The sequence below is a fragment of the Oryctolagus cuniculus genome, chromosome 4 (genome assembly GCF_964237555.1).
Source record: "Oryctolagus cuniculus chromosome 4, mOryCun1.1, whole genome shotgun sequence".
Classification (NCBI taxonomy): Eukaryota; Metazoa; Chordata; class Mammalia; order Lagomorpha; family Leporidae; genus Oryctolagus; species Oryctolagus cuniculus.
In genome coordinates this window covers 153,966,831-153,979,396 of record NC_091435.1, presented here as the reverse complement: position 1 = coordinate 153,979,396, position 12,566 = coordinate 153,966,831, and the positions used below count along the sequence as shown (strand labels likewise).

The window sequence follows — 12,566 nt, the reverse complement described above, 5'->3', positions numbered from 1 at the left end:
TAGGTAGAGGTTTCCCTTCTTTGTAGATTTAAAACCAAGCATTTTTGATAATGCTCAGTTGATTTCAAATAAAAAAATAGGAAAAGGATGCTATAGACCTGCTCCTACTGGGCTGCGCCAGTGGTCACCACATAAATGTGTTATAATGCCCTCTCCTAGTGCCAAACCAGTTTTAAGGTTATTCCATGGCAAAGTCTAATTAAAGTGTTGGTCTAACTAGGTTTTTACTAAACTTTTCAAGGTTTCTTTTACTGCAAGTTTAAAATGTAATTCTGATTGTTAGTCTGTCAGCCATTTGAATGTGAACTGTGTAACTCTGCTGTAAACATATCTGCAATTGAGAGATTCTCAAAATGTGTTTCTACTGTATTTCGAATAGTCCATTTCTTACAGTTCAGAGCAAACTTTTTTGTGAATTCAGTTACACCTTCAGCTAATCCTTTTTCTTGTTTTTCTCACCGTTGGAATAGAGAGGTTGTAAATGTATAACCTTTGAGTAAAAGTAATTTAAATTAATTGAATACAGTCAAATCAATAGAATGACATAATAAAGCAAGGTGACCATTATTGCTGGGATTTTGTGTTTGCAGACAACTCCAGATAACATGTTATTTTATCAGTAGCATTTGAAAATTTGAAATAATCTAGAAATAAACATTAAACTCAGAGCTAAAACATAATTAAACACACATTGTCAGAATTTTGCATATTTTCATGTTACTCGGTGTTCCACTGACTTTTGGAAGTAGATTTAGACGAAGACTTAAGATATTTACCATGAGCTGGAGAAGGGGATGCTAGTGTAAATGCGAATACAGACAGTGAAAACTAATTGCTAATTGATATCAACATGCAGCCAGTAAGCTCCACCTCACTATAACTTACATATATAATTGTGAATTTACTTAATGTTGTCATAAGAAATGAATTGAACATAGGCTATTATAACATTAAACAGAATGACAAAGTGAAATGCGGGACTTGGCTTTGTAGTCGTGCATTGATGAATTTCCACAGCAAGGTCTTCAGACAAACATGTGGCCTGGTGTAGCTCGAGATTCCTCTGTAATTGTTAGGTGATGGGAGTAGGCTATAATTCCACCAACGGTTATAATTATAATCTCTATTTCTTTTTAAAAAACTTTCAAAAAATTTATGGGTGGTCTAGAAGTGAGTGGTAGCAAATATTTGAAATTAATATTTAATATTATGAAAAAATTTAACTTGTTCTCTGATTGAAGCCATTATTTTATGTTTGACTGTATCGTCACCCATTTCTCAAGAATGAGTCCATAAATCTGATACTGAACTAAGAATGTTTTTATTGTAAACTACTTTTCACTTGTTTATTTTTTTTTTCTCTCTCTAAAATGATTTAACCTAAGGTGCAGTCTCCGTAAGTTAGGCCTTCATCCAAAATGTGTTCTGTATTAAGGCTTTACTTCTCCTGTGGAGTTTTGTTTCATTCATGTAAGAGCTTTTGCCTACAATTCAGTGTATACATTTTATTGTACATTAAGTGTTTAGTTTAGCATAATAAATTATTTCAGTGTCAAGTATGGCCACAGTTCTCCTAAATACTATGGTTAGTAGAAAGTCCACCCTGTAGGCAAGCAGACCACTGTGTAGGGTAGAGGGTTAGGAGGAAATGGGAAGTCACCAGGAATTTGCCGTGGATGTTGATGCCTGCCTCAAGCCCCTTTAGGAGGATTGTCTAACGCCTGCTAATCAAATGTGCCATTGGACCTGGATTCTTAGAATTAGAAGGGATTATCCTTCCCAGCCACCTCCTTTGACAAAGGAAGGAGTCAATGTCCCTAAAGATTAAATTCAAGGTTAATGACTGACCCAAAAGTTCTGATTTGCTAAGCCTATGTCCTTGCCCAATGATAATTTTTAAGTATTGATTTAAAAATGAATGCTAACATTTTGGTGCAATGTTTTATTTGATATGTGCAAGGTTTTCTTCAGCTGCAGAAATTTTGTAGGTGAGCATGTGATTGGATTTGCAGTCATACCTTTATTTCTGATACTGCTTTCCTATCATAAATTTGCCCAAGTATTTTGCTTATTTTTGCAAAATGTTTTAAAAGTCTTAGGTCATTATAGATTGGAGGTTGGGTGTTATGTTGTTGGCTTTTGCTTTTTTCAGTGGATGTGGTTAGGTAATTGTGTGTTGCATTCTGAACTTCAACTAAACAGGAAAGAGTGAAACCTGTCAGGTGCAAGAAAACCTATAGCTTTGAGACTTCAGAGGTTGCTGATTTGGAGGGTAAATTGAAAGTTAAAAAAAGTAAATATTTTGGTGTATAATAAAATTGAATTTTGATGCTAGTTTTTCCTTTAGTTTCAGAAAATTATTTTTCCCTCTTTATTTGAGAGGCAACGATACTGATAGAGGAGTCTTCCCCTGCACTCCCCAAATGCCTGCAAATCCAGGACTAGGCTGGGGTTGGAGCCAGGAGTAGGAATGCAATGCAGGTCTCCTCTGTGGGTGGCAGGGATGCAATCTACTTGAGCCATCACCACTGCCTCCCAGGGTCTGCAATAGCAAGAAAATGGAATTGGTAGTGGAGCCAGGTATCAAACCCAGGTACTCAGTTGTGAGATGCAGACATCACAACTAGCGTCTTATCCGCTACTAGGTTAAGTGCCTGCCCTACAAATTGAATTTAAACACTGGATAAATTCTGATACATGGATAGATTGATCTTTTAAAAGTACCATAAGGAAAAGGTCAAGCATTACTTACCCCGACCTCATGTCTTCCTACTAAAAATGTTTAAGTCAGATATTCTTGGGAGATGGTAGTCTGCTATGTGCATTTTTACCCCTTCTCCCTTCACCATATGCACGTATGTATGCTGCAAGAACACATCACACCTGTCGCATTTTTAAGACATTGGGTTATTTTCTATTTCATCTCTCACCTGGGGAGAAGGTATCTCCAAGCCAAGTCCTACATAAAGTGAGTGGGAATTGTCATTTATATTTCAAAGTAGCAAAAAATATATATGATAAACTTAAATTTGAACACTCTACTTAAAAGTAATACCGAAGAAGATAATTTCTCAATTTTAATTTTCCTGAAACATCTGGAAAAAGATTTTAAAAAACCCAACTATCCTGCCCTTTTGAAGCTTAGTCTTTAACCAGGCTGAGTCTCTGACACTTGACAGTCATTTCCATAGGCATTTATTAAAGTTAAGTTTTCTGTTGATTTTCAGTATGTTTTATCAGTAACACTGGAGCAATAGTTTAAAAATCTATGTTATAGAAATTTTTTAAAGCAAACTTTTTTCCAAAATGAACTGAAATAACATGTTTTAATATTTCTAATACATCATTATTCATATATTGTATTTTACATGAAAGCTTAGCCTGTGAAATTTGTTCATGTATTCATACATTCACTCACTACATTGACGGGCTGTCATGTGCCATGTAGCCTATTTTCTATGTAGCAATAAGGACAACACCTCTTAATAGCTGAAAAAAAATGGTGCTAGCTTTCATTTAGTGCTTTTGATATGTGAAGAGTGCCTCTCTCACCCTATTCGTCCATTTTCAAATTAGAAATCTGAGGCATAGAATATTTAGATGAATGTCCATGGGTATGTAGCTATTAAAGTGGAGAATAAGACTTCATACCCCCATGATGGGAGCTTAACCAGGCATCGTTCTTGGTCGCATAAACAGATAAAAGAAGCTTACAAAGAAAAAAAGAATAAGCCTTTCTCATATTAATTTGATGTATTTCATTATCACAATACACTTTATTTCTCTTATGTACTTGTAGTTTTCCAATTATCTTTGTGTTTTCAATACATTTAACATGTGTTTTACTTTTGTGTCTTTGAATTTTTTTTTTTTTTTTTTTTTTTTGTATATTGACTTGGTTGTAAAGTGCCATCATTTCATGCCCCTAATTTAGGATATAAGGGAGTGATTTAGACCATGGAGCTGACGTGTGGGATAATCTTGCATTTGGGAGCTTCCAGAAGGTTTAGATAGGTAACCCTGTATAGTCATTTCTTTTCTACACCCTCAAGATTGGTAGATAGAATTGAGCGAATAGTCCTTTCATTTAGACCTTAAGGCAATGTTAGGCATTTTTATTGGAAAAGTGGGCAGTTAAATTTCTTGGGTCTATTTGAAAGTACAGACCGTAGTCATCAGACTGACCTCATCTGATGGACAAGAATATAACTGGTAGCTACCTTTAAAAATAGAAATTTCATATTTGAAATGTGCTTGGAGGATTTTGTACTTGCCCTTTCCCAGCATAAGGTTATATACATCTTGTGGTTAAACACTGTGTGTTTTAGGGTAAAGCTTCATGAAGGATCTTTCCTTTTTAAAATTGCAAACGTTCCCTAATTCTTAGCCTGCTGACCGTGGGAATCCGAGGTTATGAACATCTGCTTTGTCAGACACTGAACTACTTTGTACAAATTGGATATTATTACCATTTCCAGCAATTGCATTAATGGTAGATCCATAAAGAAAATGGTGAACCAAACTGTTCTATGGGTAGTTGTGTGAATTATAAGACTTACAATCAAATAATTTTTTTTGTCTCCTTTTCAACCAGTCATGACATCATTCTCGTTCCTCTTTCAACTTAGTGAGATGTCTGTTCTGTGTTAATATTATGATACATCTAATCTACAATAGAAGTATTCTCCAAATTGCAGGTTTTCCTTTTTGAATCTAATATATCAGGCTCATTTTTAGCCGATTTAGATACATAAGGGTTTTACAGTAGCTTGATGTTAGCTTTCTGTAACCTTTCAGATATATTAATCAAAAAAGCCAAACTTAATAAAGCATCTAACTTAAAATGGATTGAACTCAAATATTTTATAGCCACTATATTTTCACAATGGTAAAACATAAAGAAGTTTAAACCATGCCAATTTAAATAGTGCTCAACAGCATGCTAGTACTTCATTCTCACTTACTAGATTTTTACCTATGGCTTGTTTTAGATAGGGACAGGTTTCCTTTGACCTCAAAATCACTAACGCGGGGAAAATTACCATATCATCAGAGCATTCCCTCTCTCTCTTATCTGATGTGTAGAATAATAAATATTTTTGAGACTTAGGAGTAGACATGGTCTGAGAGAAAGCCTATTAAAGCTATTTTCTAGTTATTTAAAAGAGTTTAACCAAATCATCCTAATCAAATTAATTTCTGCTAAAGCAGGGCTAGTTTTCAAGTGGTTTTTTTTTTTTTTTTGAGATCTTTTTTCTCAATTACTACTTAAATTTCAAGTTGGACTTCATCTGGATTTGCTTTTAAAAATCTGTTTTATTTCATGCCAGATATGGGCCTTAGACAAACTCATAAACAAACAAACACAAATCCGAAATTCAGAATAATCTAAACAAACGGATACGTACATCCAATTTTTCCTTCTTTCATTGGAAACTGCTTGATTATAACATGCTCTGGGTATAAAAAACATAAGAGAGCCTTTAACATAACAGGGGAGAGCCGCAGCCCTGGTTCTGCAGCTCATTGGCAATTGAAGTACGGAACGCTCTGGCTGTTGGGACTGTTAAATCTAGACTTAAAAGTTATTTGTTCTGTTTAGCATTTTTAAAATGATTCTATTAGGAATTGTATGTGCTTCAGTTTTAATTTTAACTCATAATGATTGTAAAGCACCCTGGGATGCTTGCATGAAGGGCGCTATAGAAATATAAGATTGCATTGTGTTCTAATATGTAGTATTATGGGGTGCTGGATTTCATCATGGACAATTCATAAGGTTGCAGAATTCTTCTTTGTAGAGAAGGTGGCTGACTGTAAGTCTTTTTTTTTTTTTTTTACCCCTCTTTCCCATTCTTTTTTGTCTTTAGTCATCATCTTTTCTTTTAAAAAAATATTGATTCTTTTGCATTATAATATTTTCCCTTAGAAATGCTAATGTGATTTAGTTTACCCAGAGGGGTTAAAGATGCAAACCAGATGATACATTGGAAGTTAAGAAGAGATTAAGGCTTTAATTGCTAGTACCATTTGAGATCACATTCTTATCTGGATAACAAGACATGCTACTTCATTATTGGGTACCACTGACAGTTCCAAGTTTGTCACATCTTACTATCAATTCAGCATTTATTCCTAGGTAGTTAAAAAATATAAAGTTAACTGGCAATGAGTGTTAACAATGGGAGTTTCCTCTATATTGAAAATTCCTGGCTTATGTTCACATAGGTTAAAGCTTGATTTTTACTTTTTAAGGGGACTGTTTCTTAAGGGGATGTATACCTTCAGTGACTTCATTTTGTCACTCCTTTAATTAGTAGGCTCAAAAGTGTTATGTGAGTCAGGAATGTGAGCCGTGTCATGACCAGTTGTATGAACTGACTTGTCCTTGCCTCAGTGTCCTCATCTGTACAGTGGGAAGATAATAGTACTGGTTTCTCTGAGAAGTGTTGTTGAGACGTAAGATATTTTAATGCAATCTTCATTTTTACTGGAAAAGGAAAAAATGAAAGGACTATATTTCAAATCATTCTCACCTTCAAGGGATAATTTTAGTACCATTCCTATAGTCAGTATAAAGTTCTGTCGTAGGGAAGAATTCAAGGCTTGTGCTTTAATTTGGCAACGTAATCAAATATGATAGTTTAGACTTGAGAATCAAAGAATAAAGGTGCTTCATGGGACTGTCATCAGGGTATGAACCTTTTTTTCACCTTCACCCCAGTCCCAGTACCCAATTATCTGTCTCCTCCCTTTCTTCACCCATAATAGACAGCATTTTCCACATTGTTTTGAAATTCTCTGTAGGCTAACTGGACTGTGTATGTTGTAATTGATTATCCCAAAGCAACTAACCTTTATTCATCATCACAGTCCTGTGACCGTCCTGGCAGGTAGTAGGAACTCGGGAATATTCGTTAAACTGAAACAACCTCATAGGATTTACACCATATTTGTTTCATAAACCAATACAAGATGTCAGCAGTTTTATTAGTACTACTTTATGAATACTCTTTTTAGCATATTCCCTGACATAATACTTTCCTTTTATGTTTAATCCTGCAGTTTTTAGTTTACCTAACCAAGGGTAAGTTAATTACCATTTTTTTTTCTCTGAGAAAACCTGATGCTCTAAACTTTCTCACATTTTTGCTCATTTTATAAAGTTCCTGGATATATGTACAAAACTTACATGTTTATAAGTAAAACAATAGTCTGAGAGGTACAAGGGACCAAACATCTAAAAACTGCTCAATAAGACCTAATTATACATCACCGTTAACTACAAGCTTTAACCAATTATTTCTGGCATTTCTATGCACATTTAAATTTTTTCTTCCACAATTGAACATGTATTTCAATCTAATGATTTCTATTTTGTCTCAAATTTTTGTTATATTTGAGACATATGCTTAAAAAAAAGATTTATTTGAAACACAAAGTTGTGGGGTGGGGGGAAGGGGGAGAGAGAGAGAGAGAGAGAGAGAGAGAGAGAGAGAGATCTTCTATCTCCTGGTTCACTTCCCAAATGGCTACAAAGGCCAAGGCTGGACCAGGCCAAAGCCAAGAGCCAGGAGCGTCGTCCAGGTGTCTCACATGGGCGCAGAGGCTCAAACACTTGGGCCACCTTCAGCTGCTTTCCCAGGTGCAGGGAGCTGGATTGGAAGTAGAGCAAGTGGGACTCAAACCAGCACCCATATGGGATATAACCCCTACCCCCACCCCCCTTTTTTGAAGACTTATTTATTTATTTGAAAGGCAGAGTTACAGAGACAGACTAAACACTTTTTGACTGTCACCTCTGCCTGTCCATTTTCTTCTCATATTTAAGAGAAAAATAGAGATTTTGGTAACAGTGTCAAGTGATTTATAGACAAAGATCCTGATGCTGCCAACGTGGAAATGTTGCTAGGATCACCCCGTGCTCATTCATAATGCCCATTCTTCAGTTGGTGTTCTAAAGTCCATATTTGGCATTGGATACTCCAGGTAGGGCCATAAACATGCAATGTTTTCAAGTCCATTGTACCAAGGTCCAGAATCATCTGAATAGAGAGAGAGCTGCAAGTGCAGATAACTGTCCAGCTCTTCCGGAATAGGCTTTGGACTTGGTTTGTGCTCCCCACCCCCCTGGTCTCGGGCATCCACTGATGGACCAAGCTCTTTACTTGATGAAGTACATTTTTACCATTCCACCCTAACTCCTACTGAAGAGCTGAGTACCAGAAGATGACATTTTCCTAGGCCGTGAAGGATTTTCATGATATTGATTGAGATGAAGACCGATAATTTTGAGTTTTTCCTTATGGCTCAATCCAGAATCCAGAGGTGACATTGGTTTATACATATTTTTTAGTAGACATGAAAATTCTTGGCTATAAGCTAACAGTGACAACAACACAGAAATCAAGGATGTAATGTAGCTCAAAACCTCCATGAAGTCTTGGAGCAGATCTGAATGTGGTACACGGACCAGGCCTATGACAGGCTTCCAGGGGTGTATGTAGACCCTGAGTTGTAAGCCACTTTGTAGAGGCCAGAGCCTCCATAGGTTTCATGAGATTCCCAGTGATGCCGAACAAAGCGAAAAGCCAGCATGGTATTCCTCCTCGCCCTGCTCCACATACCCCCATTTCTAGGCAATATGGCTAAAATCTAATAGTGCTCACATGGAGAGCACGAAGCAGGAATACATAGTCTCCTGTGCAGAGTTGCAGAGTCTACTTCTAGTATTTACTTTTGGAAAATTGAATTGTTCAATGCAGCTTAGTTCTTGTTTTCACCCCAGCTTAGAATTTGTTCAAAAGGCTATTCTTAGGACTTCTGCCACTTAACATAAATTTGGTATCTTTTCCCTTCTACTTTTTTTTTAAAGATTTATTTTTATTTGAAATAGAGTTGCAGAGAGGCAGAGAGAGAGAGAGAGAGAGAGAGACTCCATCCATTGGTTCACTTCCCAGGTAGCTGCAATAGCTGGAGCTGCACCAATCTGAAGCCAGGAGCCAAGAGCTGCTTCCAGGTCTCCCACATGGGCACAGGGGCCCAAGGACTTGGGGCATCTTCTACTGCTTTCCCAGGCCATAGCAGAGAGCTGGATCAAGGTGGAGCAGCTGGGACTCTAACTGGCACATATATGGGATGCTGGCACTGCAGGTGATGGCTTTACCACTATGCCACAGCTCTGGCCCCTCCTTCTACTTTTAAGCACAGATACTAGACATTTTAATCTCTGTGGAGATGAGAGGTTTAACTACACAAGGGCATCTGAGAATTAGCAAGCATTCCTCAAGTATGTAAGTTGGTTCAGAGTGCTTAAGATTCATAATGTTCAGAACTAATTTTTACTATAAAATCAAAAGCCATTGAATTCAGATTTATGTAATGAAAAGCTTGTCAAATTTTTATATTAGTGTAATATTTAACAAGTATATTTTTAATAATCATATTGTAAGTAAGGTACTCAGGGACTGTCACCTTCTCAAAAGTAAATCTCTAGTTGGTGCTTACACCGAGAGTACCTGGAGAGGAATGATGTATATTATAATTGACTCTTCATTAGTCACTCAGTTTGGGAAGACACATAGATTTCATAGACTCTTAAAGCTGTTGGAAGGGTTGATGGAGATGATCTAGTTCCAGTCCCCTTGTGTATTATAGCCTCTGCATGCAGTTAATTTTAAATACTACATGCCCTTAATAACAATACATTTTAAATTAAATATCGCATAATTTCTTTACTAATAAAGTCCATTTGTTTGATAAGAAGATATAGGTATAGAAAAATCTAGATATGTACTTACACAAAAGGACAGAATAAGAGAATCTGGTCAAAAGATATCAGGGCATTACATAAAATTACCTTAGTAATTTAGAAGAACCAGATAAACTGAACCAACATTTCCTTTAGAAGTTATGAATTGGATATTTAATAAAAATCTTTGCTCTGAGATCTTTTTTCTGGACTTTTATTTTCCGCCTACATTTCACCTTTAGGAAATGTAGCAGGAAAATTAAAATAGAGTTGGATATGTTTCTTTGTGCTTCCTTTTGTATTCCTTCAGAACTTTGTGCTGAGTTTCCATTTTTAGTGATGTGCCAGGGTTATTTTGTGTGGAAATGCCATTTCCAGGCACTGGGATTGATCAAGATGGCAAGAGTCATAACTGACAACTTGGAGTTTAAGTAAAATTTAGAAGTGATTAGTCTGTTCTCAACAAATTGAGAATCAGAATATGCCCCAGTTGTATTGCCCAAGAGAAAGCAATAGAGGATCCAGAGGGAAAGATCTGGGGAACATAAGCTAACAAGCACAAACAGAATATTACACTTAGAAATCCTACCATTCGCTGCATTAGTTGAAGCCCATTTCCCATCCTTCCCACCCCCAAATACCAGATGGGGACTACCTGTTAATTTTCAACACTTAATCCTCTTTCAGTATCTCATATGCCTTTTAGAGCATGTTTGTAGTCTTTGATGTCCTTTGGGATTAAAAGAAAACTCCATTTGCAGAGAATCTCTATTAAAATTATATTTGAATTATAGAGTCAGTTCAATTGTATTTGAATGTGAAGTTGATCGGAAGTTAAAGTTTCGCTTTTGGCTTTTCCACAGCATGTGAAAAACTGCTATAAGAATTCAGGCCATAAGCAAACAGGTCTTGCACAGAGGTGAGGGAGATCAAAGTGTGTGACATTGTACTTCTCGAAAAATAAAGTTATAATAAAAAGCCAGTGGTTTGACAGATTGCTCAGTAAATGCTTATCTTATTGAAAATTATTAAAAAGTGCTTAATGCCTCTGTGCCATTAATATAGGACATAAGAAGGTTTCTATCAAGATTGGTTTTAGCTCTGAAAATTAACTATAGGGCTTCAGATGTCAGTTTGCCTAAACTGAGGAGTTAAACGTTTTTTTGATACACATTTTGCATGTGCAGGCATTTGTTTCAGAGAACAATTGTTTTAGACTTTATGCCAAAGACATTAGCAATGATATGCTTTCATTTAAAACATGGGCATAACAGGTAGACAAGGTATCATAGACAAGGTAGAACCATGAAATTTGCCTTATAGAATTGTAAACCTGTGCCAGATTATTCCCCTTGCTGTCTCTAGAGTATTCCAATTCAAAACATACATTCCTTCCTACAGAAAAAGATATTCAGATTCCTTAGTTGAAATTAATTAGCATTCAGAAACCAGATAGCATGTTTTTGGGTATTCATGAGATCTCTGTTTGAAAAAAATGTTTTTAACTTGTAGAAATGTGTTGCAACACACAGATGGGAAGAAAAAGAAAAAAAAAATCTCTTTAGCAAGCACTGTGTGTAAAAGGAATATTACATTTTGCACGCTCCTGATTGCTCTGTGTAAACAGTTTTTGACATCTGTCTTTATAGTTTTCGAGGAGAGGAAGACTTTGTTAAAAGAATCATTTTTATACAGCAGTCACCATTTCAGTCTTGCTTTACCTGTATTATGAAAGCAGATGGTCTGCATGTCTTTTGAATATTTATAACTATCAAAAACAATCTCTTGCTATTCACCCTTAGGCTTATGAGATGTCAGGACTGTTCTGGTTGAAAAAAATCATCTTGGGTGTTTACAGAAAGAGGATTACATTAAGCTGAAATGACTATACATTTTCCAGTTTAATATTTGTCCATCAGCTGTTTAATCGTATTTAGATAATTGTGTAAATAAGATGTTGTAGCCCTTGCCCTCTCTGCTGAGGGAGCCCGAAAGCTTTAAACATAGGGAACCACCATTTTGTAGATACTCTCACTACCTGCTCCCACTTCAGTTACCCATCAGCAAGTCCTTGGTAAGTTTTGATCACGATACCACAGTTCTGGTTTTAAAAAAAAAAAAAAAACAAAAAAAAAAACAGTGCACAAAAAGCAAGTGTGAAGATCACACGAAATGCAAGGGAGCTGCTGGCTTCTTGTGCAGACGGTTTAGTTTATTAGAGTATATTGTAATATGCAAATACAGTACAGCACTCCAGTCACCCTTTAAAGATGGCATGGTTTTCTCTTTATTCTCTGTGAGCGCACAGAGCTCTGAGGGTATTTTGGAAAACTTTTGGTATAGTGGGGGTTAACTGTTTTTTGACTGGAAGCTGAGCAATCAGAGATAACAGATTTTGCTGTGGTTGGTTGATTTGGCAGAAAAGCATGAACAGTTTTGGTTTAAATGATTGAATAACCTGATTAGCATTGTTTTGGGGTGGGTTTTTTTTGGTTGTTGTTAAAGGCACAACAAAGCATTTTTGAGAGGAATCAGATCACTGTCTTTCCCCAGCTGAAGGACCTTTTCTGAGCTGACCTCACCCCTCCCAGAACCTGTGTATTCATTGTTCCTGAGGTGACCGAGTGAAAAAATAAAACTTACCTTCCTCCATGTTCTAAATGTGTTATAAATGTATGCCTATAGTGTATGTGGTATTCCAGCAGGGGTTTGAAAGAACATAACATTTTCAGCAATTATATAACCTCAACCAATTCCTTGTATTTTTTGTTTGTTCATATTTAAAGACTTGCAGATTTTAGAGCAAAGGTTCAGA

The 12,566-nt window shown here is 36.2% G+C and overlaps 1 protein-coding gene across 8 annotated transcripts in view; it reads left to right on the top strand.

Moving 5' to 3' along the window:
• Nucleotides 1-12,566, top strand: part of SATB1 (SATB homeobox 1) — a 97,852-nt gene that overhangs the window by 29,900 nt on the left and 55,386 nt on the right. The gene's annotated exons all lie outside the window — the stretch shown is intronic.